This window comes from Leuciscus leuciscus (assembly GCF_965113295.1).
Source record: "Leuciscus leuciscus genome assembly, contig: HAP1_SCAFFOLD_398, whole genome shotgun sequence".
In the NCBI taxonomy this organism is placed as follows: domain Eukaryota; kingdom Metazoa; phylum Chordata; class Actinopteri; order Cypriniformes; family Leuciscidae; genus Leuciscus; species Leuciscus leuciscus.
This window is the reverse complement of record NW_028118341.1, coordinates 30,274-45,863: the sequence shown is the minus strand read 5'-3', so window position 1 is coordinate 45,863 and position 15,590 is coordinate 30,274.

Below are 15,590 nucleotides of genomic sequence, written 5' to 3'. Positions count from 1 at the left end.
GTTTTGTATAAATTGAATCTTAATTTTAATCAATTTTTCATCAACCAATTGCCTGGATTTAAAAAATAGGAAGCCAATATAACAGACAATATAATCATGGAGGCGCCCGCGCGGTCACTTGCATTTTACGTTAACTGGAGCGCATCTCATCCTAACTTAACGAAACTCAGTGTATGCCTCACACAGACAAGAGAAATACATCAAATACACAAAGCTTGAAATGTCTTTAAACGAAATAATTCAAAACGAACAGAAAAGGGCTGCTCTCTGATTATGTAATCCATTATGTGCATTTCTCTCTATAGGCGCGTTCACGAATATGGCGATCAACTTCATCTTTGCAGTCGACACTGTCAGAAAACACTCGTTTATTAATAAAAATCAATACACGCGTCACCGGATTTATGCACATGTTGCTTGTTGCACGCACACATATTATGTTGAAATAACGAGATATTATGTTGAAATAACATTATTATTAATAATACATCTTTTAGAATATTTGCTTGAATGCTGAATGTTGCGCTTGTTCAATTTAATACAATTAAAACTTTAATTGTGATCATTAAAATAATTGAAAATTAAATATTTAGTGGCCAAGTTTCTCATTTATTAATAGTAGGCTATATATATATATATGTATGTGATTGCGCAGCTCCCCCCAATGATCTCAGCACATGCGTTAAAAATTCTCTGGCTCAATTTCTGGCTCAATTTGTGTTTAAAACAGTTACAGTTTATAGACTTTAAAAACGTTTATCACCACTTGTGATTCACAAAGTGGAAATTAATTTTAAGAAGTTTGTATATCCAGTTGGTTATTGGCTTTTACCGATAAAACAGACACTTTAGGCTACTCTTGTTCTGAGGACATAGTTTAACCTGCTGTCTTATTTTATTTTTATTTTTATTTGTTTACACAACAGCTCTGACAAAAAAATGAAAATAAAAGGTTTTGGGTTGAACACCAAATTACAAAAACATTATTATGTTAAAGTGAATAAAGTTCTCTCTCTCTCTCTCTCTCTCTCTCTCTCTCTCTCTCTCTCTCTCTCTCTCTCTCTCTCTCTCTCTCTCTCTCTCTCTCTCTCTCTCTCTCTCTCTCTCTCTCTCTCTCTCTCTCTCTCTCTCTCTCTCTCTCTCTCTGTGTGTGTGTTCAGTTATAAATATAGCCTATGCTGTGTAAGTTATATACTTTTGAAAATGATAAGCCAATAACTTAAACATTTAATAACCCATATAAATAAATTATATTGTATAATATGGAATATATAGCATTTACTTAATTTACAATGTAACATGAATTAATTTACTCTAGCAGTTAAGATATCAGTTAAAAAAAAAAGGCCACAATTAACTAAAGGATTAAAATGTGGGTAAATCTAAAAGTAAGTCTGCTTTAAAACATATTACAAGTTCGAACATGGTGCGCATCTATAATGTGCGCATTGAGAAACATGTCCAAATTGGTCATCTTAACATGGTAAAACTGTGCGTCTTTACACGTACTAAAGTAACGCGACCATAACTGACGCCTTAACACGACCAGAATGGGCGTGTCTACACGTACAAAAGAAACGCGTAAAAAATCGCGGACAAACAGTGCGTGTTGACGCGGTCAAAAATCACGCGTTTCGTTTAAAGACTTTTGGCCCCATAGAAATGTGTCCGAATGCGGTCCACCTTGCTCTGATGTCATGCTGACGTATGTCAAAAATCTCTCGAGAGCGCAAGGCGCGCGTGTCGGATTCTGCAGTCGAGCGCCGACTGCGCTGATCAAAAGCACGATGGGAAACGACTTGCTGACGACACAGCTTAATGCTCATTGGTTTAAACAACTGTGATGTATTGTTCTCTTTTAAAATGTTTGATTTTAAAACTCTAATATCATGTTTTATGTGTATATGTTATGTGTGAATATTCCCAAACTATATGACAGTGCGATCTCTTTGGGTTATGCAATTAAATTTTTATAAAAAAAATAATACATATGTCTGTATTAAAGAAAAAAAATATTTGGAATGGAATTAAATAACAAGTACTTTGGGTGTCTTGTTCATTTTATTTATTTGTATATAAAAGCAACAGAACTTGAATTACATCCAGTTTATTAGCAACACTGTGCACAAGCGTGAATCCCGCGGTATCCATTAGAGCCTGACCGATAAAGGATTTTTAAGGCCGATACCGATACAAATATTTGGTGATTTAAAAATCCGATATTCCGATATATCGGCCTATATATATATATATTATTTTTATTTTTTTTATCCAAAAACGCGTAACAAAACATGAACAGATTTCCCTAACATTAGTTATTTGTCGTTATTTAAGAGTCCTCAGCCTTACTAAAATAATATGATAATGTAGTTTAAAAATAAACTTGTTTGTTTTATTGTCACAACAGAACAGAATATATTAAAGTTCTGATAAATATAATGTATAAAAATACAAACTTAAGATATGAAACCTTTGAACAAAAAAAAGTAAACTATTATTATTAATATTGACAGTAATAAATCAATTATGTAATAGTGTGTGTGTGAAGAACTGATAAGATTGTAAATGTGTACCTTGAAATGCAATGCAAGTCGCTTTTGATAAAAGCGTCTGCCAAATGTCAATGTTATAAGCTACCTTATAATTACAATGTCAACTTGCTTATCCCTTTACCTGCACTCTTTTAATTCTATCCATCTATTCCATCAAGCTACAACAAACCATTTTCAATCATCATTTGCTGCCTGCCTTCTAAAATCTACTACTTAGTGATGCACTAAATGCATTATGTGACTCGTTAATGCTGCGGCTAAACGAAGTCAGCAACGCACACTTGGATTTCACACACGTGTAAAAGAAAAGCTAACTTTTATGCACAGGCTATGTTTGATACTTTTTCTCTATGTCTAAATGTTCACTCCTCGCGTGCCTAACTTACATTTTACAATGCAGAGACTGGAACTACAATGCTAGTTATAAATACAGTAATCATTACTTTATTTAGGCAGAATAAGTTCGTTTAAGTTCGTTGTGATTTCCAAGCTCATTAGCCGCGTTTCCACTGTCGGGCCAGTGCGAGCCAGGGCTTTAAACGGGCCGTGCCGGGCTAATAGCACCGGGCCTGCATTTCCACTGTCGGGCCAGAAGCTCCACAGCGCTTCACTAAAACACGCCCGTAACACGCCTCTCTCTGGAACAACGTCACACTAACCCATCATTTCACCAACAAATGGAAGTTTTATCAGAAAACTAATCAGAAATCACTGGAAACAGCCTTGAAAACAAACATGATAAAAAGCGGCCGTTTGCTGGCATTTTTGTTGTTTACTTGAATATTTAAAACCCAAGCATCGATGTTTTACCACAGGTTTACAATAAAAAGTGATACATTGATCATAATGAATTAATTTATGTCAAAATTGCATATTAGTCACTCAGAAATAAATTACCGTTAGGTCTAACTTTATTTCACAAAAGAAAGGACACACTTACTACTTCAGTCGCGTCTGTTACTGTTTATCTGGTAGTTACAGGACATATTTACATCACATTTAGAAAGAATGATAATTTCTACAAATATATGCCACCAAAAATACGACCTGAGGAGCTTTAGCACTCTCTCGACTCCCATACAGATATTTTCCGTCAGAGAAACAGAGGAAGCTCCCGAAAAAAAAGTTGCTTTATTTTATGATAGTCCGGTATAAAGAGACGAGACGTAGGCTACTGACAGATAAAATAAAAACATGACTGTTATAGCCTTTATGATTGGTCTGATTTCTTCAAGCGTTCACTATGTTTTTACACTATGCGTATCTTCAAGCGTTTACTATGTTTACTATGGTAATGGTTAGCGCGCATAGTCTTTTGCATCACAAACACAAGGCATTCAAACATGAACGCGAGTTAAATTATTTTAAAAGTCTTTAATGCTGACAGAATCATCCCGACTCAGGTGAACTCTGGACTCTGTTCGTAACCACTCCTCTAGCCCGAGCGATCTTCCTTGTATAGTGCCCTCTGGTGGACAAACTATGCAGCGCCAACACTCATAACATGGTTGAAGGGTGTTTCGTCCGCTTTTATTTTTTTTTTTAAATATTCATTTATTGGCCATTATAAATGCCGATACCGATAGTTTGAAAAATGCCTAATATCGGCCCGCCGATATATCGGTCGGGCTCTAGTATCCATCTTTGATCTCGCAGGTGTCAGATCCACTACGAGAAGAGAGATCTGTCCGGCTTGCCTGCGCTTTTTTCACTCCTCCTCTCACTGCAGCCGCCTACTCTCGCATACATTTCAGGCGAGGCAAGGCGCATCTCAAACAAGCCTACTGACACGATAGTAAAAGGTCGGAAGACCACAGTTTCACATGGAGCATTTGGAATTTTTTTCTCTTGAATTACCGCGGGGTGTGAATTGTACTAAAAAAACGTTGCCTTATCTTCTCTAAAAAGCGTGCCGCCCATTCAGCTGACATAAACCACAATTTCAGTAAACGAAAAAACCTATTCAGTGATGAAACAAATCTTGTGCGATGTCCTGTCCTAAACTGCCGAGATAATCACACAATGCCTGCCATAGGCTACACGTCTGCTAATGACATGTCCGATACGCATAATGACTCCTTTGAACCATTCACTTTAATGAAGGGTTAAAACAACTGATCTGTCCAACACTGAATTGGTGTATAATAAATAAATAAAAATCGGTAACACTTTACAATAATCTTCCATTTATTAAACTCTAGTTATACATTAGTTAACATACTATTAATAAAGAGGAGAGGAAGATCAAGGGAAAAGGAGAGATCTGAGAACTCTAATCATGTGTTTCTATAATGGAAAATTCTTAACTAGCGAGTTAGAGTAAGTGTTTCGTCAGCAGATCTTCACTGTGACTGAGTGTGAAGCTGCTGAAGTCTCACTGGCTTCAATCAAAGCAGCATCTGTCTAACATTTACAATTTAGGAGTTACAAACTTAGTCTATATGGAGATATCACTTATCTCTCCTTATATCTTTTATATCGATTACTCTCAATCATGTAATACTTTGCGCAGTAACTTACTAGCCTGGTAATACCAGACTCTGCTACTTCACTTTGCTTCGTAGACAGAGTCTGGAATGGCATAATAGAGAAGTGTTTTCTCTCTCGCGGGGGGGCGCTCGTCTGAAGTTTAAAATCATTGGTTACCCGTAAGCCAATCACATAACGTTTGGTTATGGCGTGTGTTATGCGCATGCTCAGCCGCATCTAACTTCCACTGTAAACGCATGTATGATGCAAAAACTAAACCATCGAGCGAAATACCGGAGTGAACATGGCTGTGAATGACTTTTGCAGATTATGTGAAGTAAATCTACGCATCCACGGTACAATCAGCGTCTACGTCACGGCTCTCAGCCCGCCCTCTGTTCGTTGATTGGCCGGCTGTTTTCAGGCCGGTGGAAAACTGAAAGATAGGCTGCTATCTCAGACTGACTACAGGAGCGAAATGAAATTAGCGGAAGTAGGAAGTCTGACGTAGTCAGGCTAGTAACTTACATCATTAGAACTAAAAAATCTGTCACATTCGTGTTCATGAATTAGCCTATATATATATATATATATATATATATATATATATATATATATATATATATATATATATATATATATATATATATATATATCAGAATCAGAAAGAGCTTTATTGCCAAGTGTGCTTGCACCCACAAGGAATTTTTCTTGGTACTGAAGCTTCCAGTGCACAAATACAAATACAACAAGAAACATAGTAATACAAATTCTAAGAATAAAATATATAAAAAAGATTTTTAAAAAAATAGTATAAAAAGTAAAAAAAAGGGGTCACAGTTGGGTTTAGTCTGAATAAACATTTACAGATTATGAACATATTTACAGTATTTTGAGAAGTATGAATAATATAAATATAAATATCACCTGAGTTAGAGAATATTACACTAGACAGTGGGAGTCTAGTGCATGTTACAGATTATGAACATATTTACAGTATTTTGAGTAGTATGAATAATATAAATATAAATATCACCTGAGTTAGAGAATATTGCACTAGACAGTGGGAGTATTGCACTTGCAGGCATATGCCTTGGGGGGCATGTTAAGTGTTCAGAAGGGAAATGGCCTGTGGAAAGAAACTGTTCCTGTGCCTGGATGTTCTTGTGGCCAGTGATCTGTGTCGCCGTCCTGACGGTAACAGTTCAAACAGGGGGTGTCCAGGGTGGGTGGAGTCTGTGATGATTTTACCTGCTCTCTTCCTCACTCTGGAGGAGTACAGGTCCTGGAGGGTTGGCAGGGGGGCACCAATAATCCTCTCTGCTGTCCGGACTGTCCGTTGTAGTCTCCTGATGTCCGATTTGGTAGCTGAACCAAACCAGACAGTGATGGAAGTGCTTAAAACAGACTCAATGACGGCTGAGTAGAACTGGATCAGCAGCTCCTGTGGCAGATTGAACTTCTTCAGCTGGCGAAGGAAGTACAGTCTCTGCTGGGCCTTTTTCACAATGGAGTCAATGTGATTTGCCCACTTCAGGTCCTGAGAGATGGTAGAGCCCAGGAACCTGAATGACTCCACTGCTTCCACAGTGCTGTTCATGATGGTGAGAGGGGGGAGTGCTGGGGATTTTCTCCTGAAATCCACAATCATCTCCACTGTTTTGAGCGTGTTCAGCTCAAGGTTGTTATAGCTGCACCAGACAGCCAGCTGTTCAACCCCCAGTCTGTAAGCAGACTCGTCACCATTTTGGATGAGACCGATGACGGTGGTGTCGTCTGCAAATTTCAGGAGCTTGACAGAGGGGTCTTTAGAAGTGCAGTCATTAGTGTACAGGGAGAAGAGCAGTGGGGAGAGAACGCACCCTTGGGGGGCGCCAGTGCTGATGGTGAGGGTCCTGGATGTGAGCTTCCCCAGTCTCACTCGCTGCTGCCGGTCTGTCAGGAAGCTGGAGATCCACTGACAGATTGAGGATGGCATGGAGAGCTGAGTCAGTTTGGCTGTGAGAAGATCAGGGATGATGGTATTGAAGGCCGAACTGAAGTCCACAAATAAGATCCGTGCATAAGTTCCAGGTCTGTCAAGATGTTGCAGGATATAGTGCAGTCCCATGTTGACTGCATCATCCACAGACCTGTTTGCTCTGTAAGCAAACTGAAAGGGATCCAGAAGGGGTCCAGTGATGTCCTTCAGATAGGCCAACACCAGTCTTTCAAACGACTTCATGACCACAGACGTGAGAGCGACAGGTCTGTAGTCATTAAGTCCAGTGATTTTAGGTTTTTTGGGAACCGGAATGATAGTGGAGCGTTTGAAGCAGCAGGGAACTTCACACTGCTCCAATGATCTGTTGAAGATCTGCGTGAAGACTGGGGCCAGTTGGTCAGCGCAGGCTTTTAGACTAGCAGATGAGATGCCGTCTGGGCCTGAAGCTTTCCTAGTCTTCTGTTTTTTGAAGACTCGGCTCACGTCCTCCACACAGACCTTAAGCTCAGGTTGGATGGCAGAAGGGGGGAGGAGAGGGGTTGCAGGAGGTGATGGTGGATGTGTGAAGTGCACATCAGAGCGGGTGTGAGGTGTGAGTCTGGGCTTCTCAAACCTGCAATAGAATGCATTGAGAGTGTCAGCCAGTTGTTGATTCTCCACAGATCGGGGGGATGGTGATTTGTAGTTGGTGATGTTCCTCAGGCCTCTCCAGACTGATGCCGGGTCGTTGGCTGAAAACTGTTTTTCAGCTTTTCAGAGTAGCTTCTTTTAGCAACTCTGATCTCCTTTGTCAGTCTGTTTCTGGCCTGGTTATACAAGATTTTATCCCCACTTCTGTAAGCATCCTCTTTGGTATGACGAAGCTGTTTGAGTTTCCCAGTAAACCATGGTTTATCATTAGTGAATGATAAGAATGTCCTGGTAGGAATGCATGTATCCTCACAGAAACTGATATATGATGTTACAGTATCTGTGAGCTCATCCAGATCGGTGGCTGCAGCTTCAAAAACAGTCCAATCAGTGCAATCAAAGCAGGCCTGTAGATCCTGCTCTGCTTCGTTGGTCCATCTTTTTACAGTCCTTATTACAGGTTTAGCTGATTTCAGTTTCTGCCTGTAGGTCGGTATAAGATGAACCAAACAATGATCAGAGAGCCCCAAAGCTGCCCGCGGGACGGAGTGATACGCATTCTTTCTCGTGGTGTAACAGTGGTCCAATATATTACTGTCTCTGGTAGGACATGTAATATGCTGTCTGTATTTTGGCAGTTCACGGGAGAGATTTGCTTTGTTAAAATCCCCAAGAATGATTAAAAGAGAGTCTGGGTACCTTTGTTCCATTTCAGCTATATGTTCAGCCAGCTGTTGTATCGCCGCGCTCACACACGCGTCTGGAGGAATGTAAACATTCGCGAGAATGAATGAGGAAAACTCCCGCGGCGAGTAGAAAGGTTTACAGTTTATGAAATGTGCCTCTAAATTAGGAGAGCACATCTTCTTCAGTGTTGTTACATCTGAACACCAACTTTCGTTAATGTAGAAACACAATCCACCACCTCTCGTTTTCCCCGTTAGTTCCGCGATGCGATCTGCTCGGAACAGCTGAAAGCCCGGCAGATGTAGTGCGTTGTCCGGTATGGCTTCACTCAGCCAGGTTTCAGTGAAGCACAGAGCAGCGGAGTTTAAAAAATCCTTGGTAGTGCGGGTGAGGAGAAGAAGTTCGTCCATTTTGTTAGGAAGAGATCGGAGATTCGCAAGGTGAATACTGGGGAGTGCAGTGCGGAGGCCGCGCTCGCGGAGTTTAGCCAGCGCGCTTCCCGCGTTTGCGTCTGACCGCGCGTTTGAACAACACCGCTGCCCCTCCGACGAGAATGTCCAGTAAAACGTCTGAGTAATCAAAATCTGTAAAAACACTCTGGTGTGTGTGTTTCCTAATGTCCAGTAGTTCGTCTTTGGTGAAACTGATAGGAAAAGAATGACTAAACGCAGAACAAACCAACAAAAATAACACAACAACTGGAGAGCTCCACACCGAGGCAGCCATCCGCGGCGCCATCTTGGACTTATATATATATAAACATCAACAGATTCTAGTCTCTTGAGTTTGTATCACAACACTGTTATTTTTTTTTTATAGCCTAGGATTTTTCCAGGTTAATAATTGCATTTCTTTCACAGTATTTTCACAGTAAGACTTCTCATGTATCTGCTGCACTCTGCTGTAACATTTCACAATTACACTACATATATATATATATACAATACATTTAAAAAAATACAGTAAAATCAGTAATAAAGTGAAATATTATTACAATTTGAAATAAGTGTTTTCTTTTTGAATATATTGTAAAATGTAATTTGTTCCTTTGAACAAATGTAAATGATGTGTTTTCAGCATAATTACTCTCTTCAGTGAGTCACATGATCATTGACTCCACATGACAGTCTTCAGTGTCACATGATCCTTCAGAAATCATTCTAATATGAACATTTGATGCTCAAGAAACATTTATTATTATTATCAATGTTGGGGGGCACAACGAGGGACACAGTCGAATGCCTTCTCCAAATCCATAAAGCACATGTGGATTGGTTTGGCAAACTCCCATGAACACTCCAGGTACCCTGGAGAGGGTATAGAGCTGGTCCAGTGTTCCACGACCGGGACGAAAACCACACAGTTCCTCCTGAATCCAGGGTTCGACTATCGGCCAAATTCTCCTCTCCAGTACCCTGGAATAGACTTTCACGAGGAGGCTGAGAAGTGTGATCCCCCTGTAGTTGGAACACACCCTTCGGTTCCCTTTCTTGAAAAGAGGGACAACCACCCCGGTCTGCCAGTCCAGAGGTACTGTCCCCGACCGCCATGTGATGCTGCAGAGGCGTGTCAGCCAAGACAGCCCCACAACATCCAGAGACTTGAGGTACCCAGGGCGGATCTCGTCCACCCCCGGTGCCTTGCCAACAAGGAGCTTCTTACAGTTTTTTTTACAATCGCGCTATGACAATTTTTTTCAATACTTTTAACAAATTTCCTAAACTCTTAACGCACCAACACACCTACAACACACAATTGGCAAAACAGTTCATTTCATGCTCAAAAGCACACATTGTAAACTAAACTCCAACACTAATTTTCAAAATACAATAATACACTAGCAACAATACACTATGTCTACCAAAACACTGCAAACATGTCTCAAAATCAAATAATTTTTCAAAACACTAACATACGTTCTCGTCCAACAGGAAGATTTAGTCAATCATAGCACAATGTCATAAAAACACTAACATCAGATGGAATTACAGAAACTGCATTATTTTATATGTGTCAGGTATGCCCTTATATATTGTATTGATCATAGATTGTGTTTTGCACTGCAGTTTCTTTTTAAGTCTCTCTACATTTTAGTTTTGTTGGGTTTAGGTCTTTTGCTGCAGAAATTCAATAAAAAAGACCCATCTCAGAGTGCTTTACAGAATGTACGGTTACTGTAATGAAAAAACGAAGACAGAGACAGAATTGCTGCAATAAAGACTTTATTTGCAAAAGGACATTACTGCAAGATAACAAAATATGCAATATAGATGCCATTTATTATGTGAAAATAAAAAATATACGAACAGAAAAAGCACCAGAAGAAAAAAGAAAAAAAAGAGTCATCTTCTAATCTGCCCGGTCTTCTGCATTTGGCCACATGTATTGCCACATAATTTTGCATAATTCAATCAGCTGTTTCTCAGTAGCAATGGAATAAAATACAGGGGATATATTTGTGTTTCAATTCACAATATAAGCAGCTGTTTACCTTGACTTTAGCCTGTAAGGTTAGGTTTAGAACACGGTGTTATCTGTTCTGACATACAGTGTTAAAGCATTGGTAAATTTGGCAGTAAAAATCCATTGTTTTGGTCTTGTTTGAGCTTGTGTGTAAAAGAAGTTCAAGCATTTTAAATTTGTGTTAATTGTATGCATTTTGTGTTAAAGCAACAAGAAATGTGTTAATAGTATAGCTTACACAGACGGATGTAGTGCTAACTGTGTTAAGAGTTTTGGAAAATTGTTAAAAGAATTGAAAAATCTGTCATAGCAATCGTAAAAAAACTGTGACTTCAGCTTGGGTGATGGACGAGTCCCCCTCGGAGGGGTGTGTGTCGGATGTATCGGTCAGATTGAAGAGATCTTCAGAGTATTCCTTCCACCGTCCGACGATATCCCTAGATGAGGTCAACAGCTTCCCCCTCCTGAGGCGCCGGACGATTTGCCAGAATCTCTCCGAGGCCAACCGATAGTCCTTTTCCATGGCCTCACCGAACTCCTCACAGGCCTGATTTTTTGCCTCCACGACCACCCGGGCTGCAGTCCGCTTGGCCTGCCGGTACCCGTCAGCTGCCTCAGGAGTCCCACAAGCCATCCAGGCCTGATAAGACTCCTTCAGCTTGACGGCATCCCTTACTTTCGGTGTCCACCACCGGGTTCGGGGATTGCAGCCTCGGGCGACGCCTCGGTCCTTGATAGATTGTGTCTCATGGGCTTCTGAACCGCTCTTAGTCTGACCCGTCACCTTGACCTGTTTGCCTTGGGAGACCCTACCAGGGGCATATAGGCCCCCGGACAACTTAACTCCTAGGATCATCCGGGTACTCAAACCCCTCCACCAAGATAAGGGGGCACTTCAAGGAGGAGTGTAAGAAAATGTTGTACATTTTAAAGTTAAATTCCAACCTGGTCTCATGGGAAAGAGTGACATTTACAAAAAAAAAAAAATTCCTTTTACAAAGAAGAAACCGCACTGCATTGAGTACATTAACAAATAAAAAATAATTTAATAATTAATTAAACATTTAAAAAATCAATGAAAAGTTGAAATCACTGCTAAAGAGTGACATTGTTTATTCTTATAGCAGTTTGTGACGTCACGAAATATAAACTATTGATTCGTGTTCTTGAACACAAATTTCCCATTTTTTTCCTGTCACTCAGCACGACTTTCGATCTACTGTAGCTATTTCAATAGGAAGTAAGCTATATTTTGTGTCTGCACCACGTTTTTCTTTTTGCCACTCGGGAACATTGTTTGGTTTTTTTCCCTCATTTGTCATTATTATTATTTTTTACTTTAAGCGCTACATTACTCAACATTTAATCAGAGATTTTTTTGTCATTGTTTTTATTGATTTATTCTGTAGGCTTCTCATCGTCAGTGATTCATTCCAGTCAAAATATAGTTAATATATTCTACCCGTTAATTAACGAGACTGCAGAGTTGTGCTACGGCTATTGCTTCTAAAAGTTGCTGTTTATTTTTTGAGAAATACCGTTTTTCTATCGGTTTGGTGTGTCAAACCTAACAGTAATCTGCAGAACCCATGAGCCTTATCGACCGTTATGACCATCAGTTTTAATTGTTTCTCCTTCGATTGTGAGAACGGGGATTTGTTTTGGATAGTAATTTAATTAAAATAAATGTAATGCATTTAATTTAATTTAATTAATTAGTGGATGCCAGCATTACCCGTGATCCTAAGCATCCGTTGCTATGGAGACGTACCCAGTCCGCTTTGGGATTGGGTGATTTCTTTAGTGATTTCATTTCTCATTGCGCTCTGCCAGATAAGTTACGAGGTTCATAATAAGTAATGATCACGTTTTGCTTAAATATTATAATTGATGCATTTCTTTGTCATTAGACTCATGATGTGTCAATAATAACAATATAACTTGGCCTAACGTTACTGCATAAATCTGGAATGAGAAACCCCAGACAAATGTCACGCGCCTTTTAACAGTCATACAGGAAATAGGAAAAACATGACTTTACATGTGCTTGCAACTCTGCTGCTGTTGCTGTTTTATCAGTCAGTGGTTAGATCAGCGTAGCAGACAATAAACGGGACAAGGGACGTCGCGTATGGGACAAATCAATTAGGCCCAATATACAGACGTCCCGGCTAATAGGTGACACGTGACAGTTGGCATTGGCAAGTGGCTAGGTTAGCCAGTAGTACTAACCCCCTTTATAGTAACAACCTAGTTTAAGGAATTCTAACGTTACAATTGTGCCTCTTGTTACTGGATCTCATGTTCCAAAAACAAGTTGTATTAAGGCTTTAATGTCATTTTTTACTTCATTTTAGAGATGCCAGGAAGTTCAAAGAAAATGTGCCCAGGGTGCAACACCCTAATAAGTGTTGCATACAAGGCTTGCCCGCTTTGCAAACAACTGCAGCCATATAAAGCAAAAGTTGCAGCGAAGAGATGCAACTTTCAAAATAAAAAAAATGAATGGAAGGAGTCAGTCAAGAAAAACAACAACAGGACAGTTGTTCTCAATAGCAGCCATGTGTTGGTAAGGTTAGGTCAAAGTTCAGAATTCTAATAGGAATTTATGAAGTTAAGTCAATTAACACAGTAAAGTTTAGCAGTCAATAGCCATGTTTCCATGTAATTGTCAAGCGAACTTTTGAAATGTTTCGAAAAAGTATAAAATATCAATCAGGTATATTTCTATCAACTGGGTTGGAGGGAATTAATTAAGATCCCGCGAGGGGATCCTCCCACACTGAAGCTGTCCCTAACCAGCCCCGTTTCCCACCAGCTTTGGCCTGCAAACAACCCACCCCTTAGGAGATGGGACCTCGGCACTATGGGGGCCGTTACCGGAGAAAGACTCAGGGTCCCGAGCAACACCGCCCAAGTGGTTTCCCATACACCACATTTCCCACGCCGCATGTCAGATGGGGATTTAGTGCTGGGCTCTTCGCTCGCTGCTACTGAGGGTTTCCTGGTTAGTTTCTTTTCCCCCGCTTAGTAATGTGCCTGACTGCGTAAACAGCTAATCATTGATGTGACTTAAATGTTCTTTATGTCAGAACTTGGGCAAAGCTGTTACCATGTTCCATTCAGCACATTAACTCTTTTTTGAAAAAGACAAAAACCACCTCAAGCGACCGTAAAATGTTTTTGCTAAATTGAGGACGTTTTTTCCCCAAATTTTGATGGAAACATGGCTGGTGAAACATGTAGTAGTAATGAATTCCTTGATATGAGTTGTACATTTAATATGACCATTAAACAGTTGTCATGAAATTAATATTTAAATTAAATTATTGTATTCGGTGCATGTTTTTTTTTATTTAATAATGTTTTTATTTCAGCTTGACAAACTTGCTGCCCTTGATTTATTAATTTTTTCCCCATACTACTTTTGGGGAAGAAGTGCAAAGGAAGCTTGGTGGCCGATGTCATCCTAGGAGGGGATTATATTTTGGATCCTGATTTGCTTCAGAGGGTTAAACATATGTATGAAGCTGTGCTAAAGAGTAAGTCTTTTTTTACAAATATGAAGCTCTGGATTAATCTGAAAACACTGGTAACCCTAAGGAACCCAAAGCAATGTGAACCCACAAGTATCATTATCTTTATTTTTCTATTGATGCAAAGTATGAGCATTACTTTCAGCCATAATAGGATAAAGCAGCATGTGATCACCCAATTGTTTTCTTTAGCAGTTAAGCCAAGTCAAAATGCTAGATAAAAAGTAGGCAGAAAATCTAGAATGCTCTGATCAGACATTAAGAGACAGCATTACCTTGACTAGGAACTCGATGACTATATTTGTTGATATAGACTGTAGATAATTAATTTTACTTTTTAATCATAGCATAACACACCTGTAATGTACAAATCAATCTTATTATATATACTAGCCTGTTATCATCACTCGCCCGCAGGTCCTCTTCCTTGTGGTTCAATAATTAGTCATAGGCTATATGGAATAAAGGGGCACTGAGATTAAGGCAAACCGTTTAATTTTTCTTGTGTGTGATGTTTGTCTTGTCTGCAAGTTCATTTTCAAAGACAGAAGAAGGCCACAAGTAGCACAGAAACTACAGCACCTCCAGAAGCCACTGAGACCAACGGCACTCCAGAAGCTACTGCCACTGAGACCACAGGCTCATCAAAAGCCACAAGACCCTGGGGCCAGAAAGCAAAAAAAAGACAAAGTGAAGTATATTTCCTTATTAGTCAGTAATGTTTTATTAGAACTGTGTTAATAAGTATGTTATCACAGAACTATGTTTTTTTAATATAGTACCAGTCAAAAGTTTGAACCCACCTACCCATCCAAGAGAATGGGAAAGCGTGTCCAAACTTTTGACCGATACTGTATATTCTAAATTAGTCATTTAGACTAGTAAATTAGTAAACTTACTGTATTTAAATATTATGCAGTTCTGGCAGGTCACATTAGTCAAGCTCGCATCAGCTGATCCACGTCTACCTATAGGAATACGACGCCTATATACAGTAACGTCTATTACTGTATACATGTATAAGCTCCTTCAGTATTATCAGCAGCTATCGCGTTTCTCAGGAGCCAATTACCCTCCTCCATCCCCAGCTCCACCTCTCGTCAGTCATTATAGCATTCTGATTACCCCTGAATCAGACTTAAATTCTCTTAATTATATTGTACATTCAAATGAATTAATGATATCTGCAATACTTTTATGTCTGCTCTTATGATTCTATGCTAGGCTGCATGGATGCGCTGGGAGTTCTTGCCCAGAACAGAACCATAC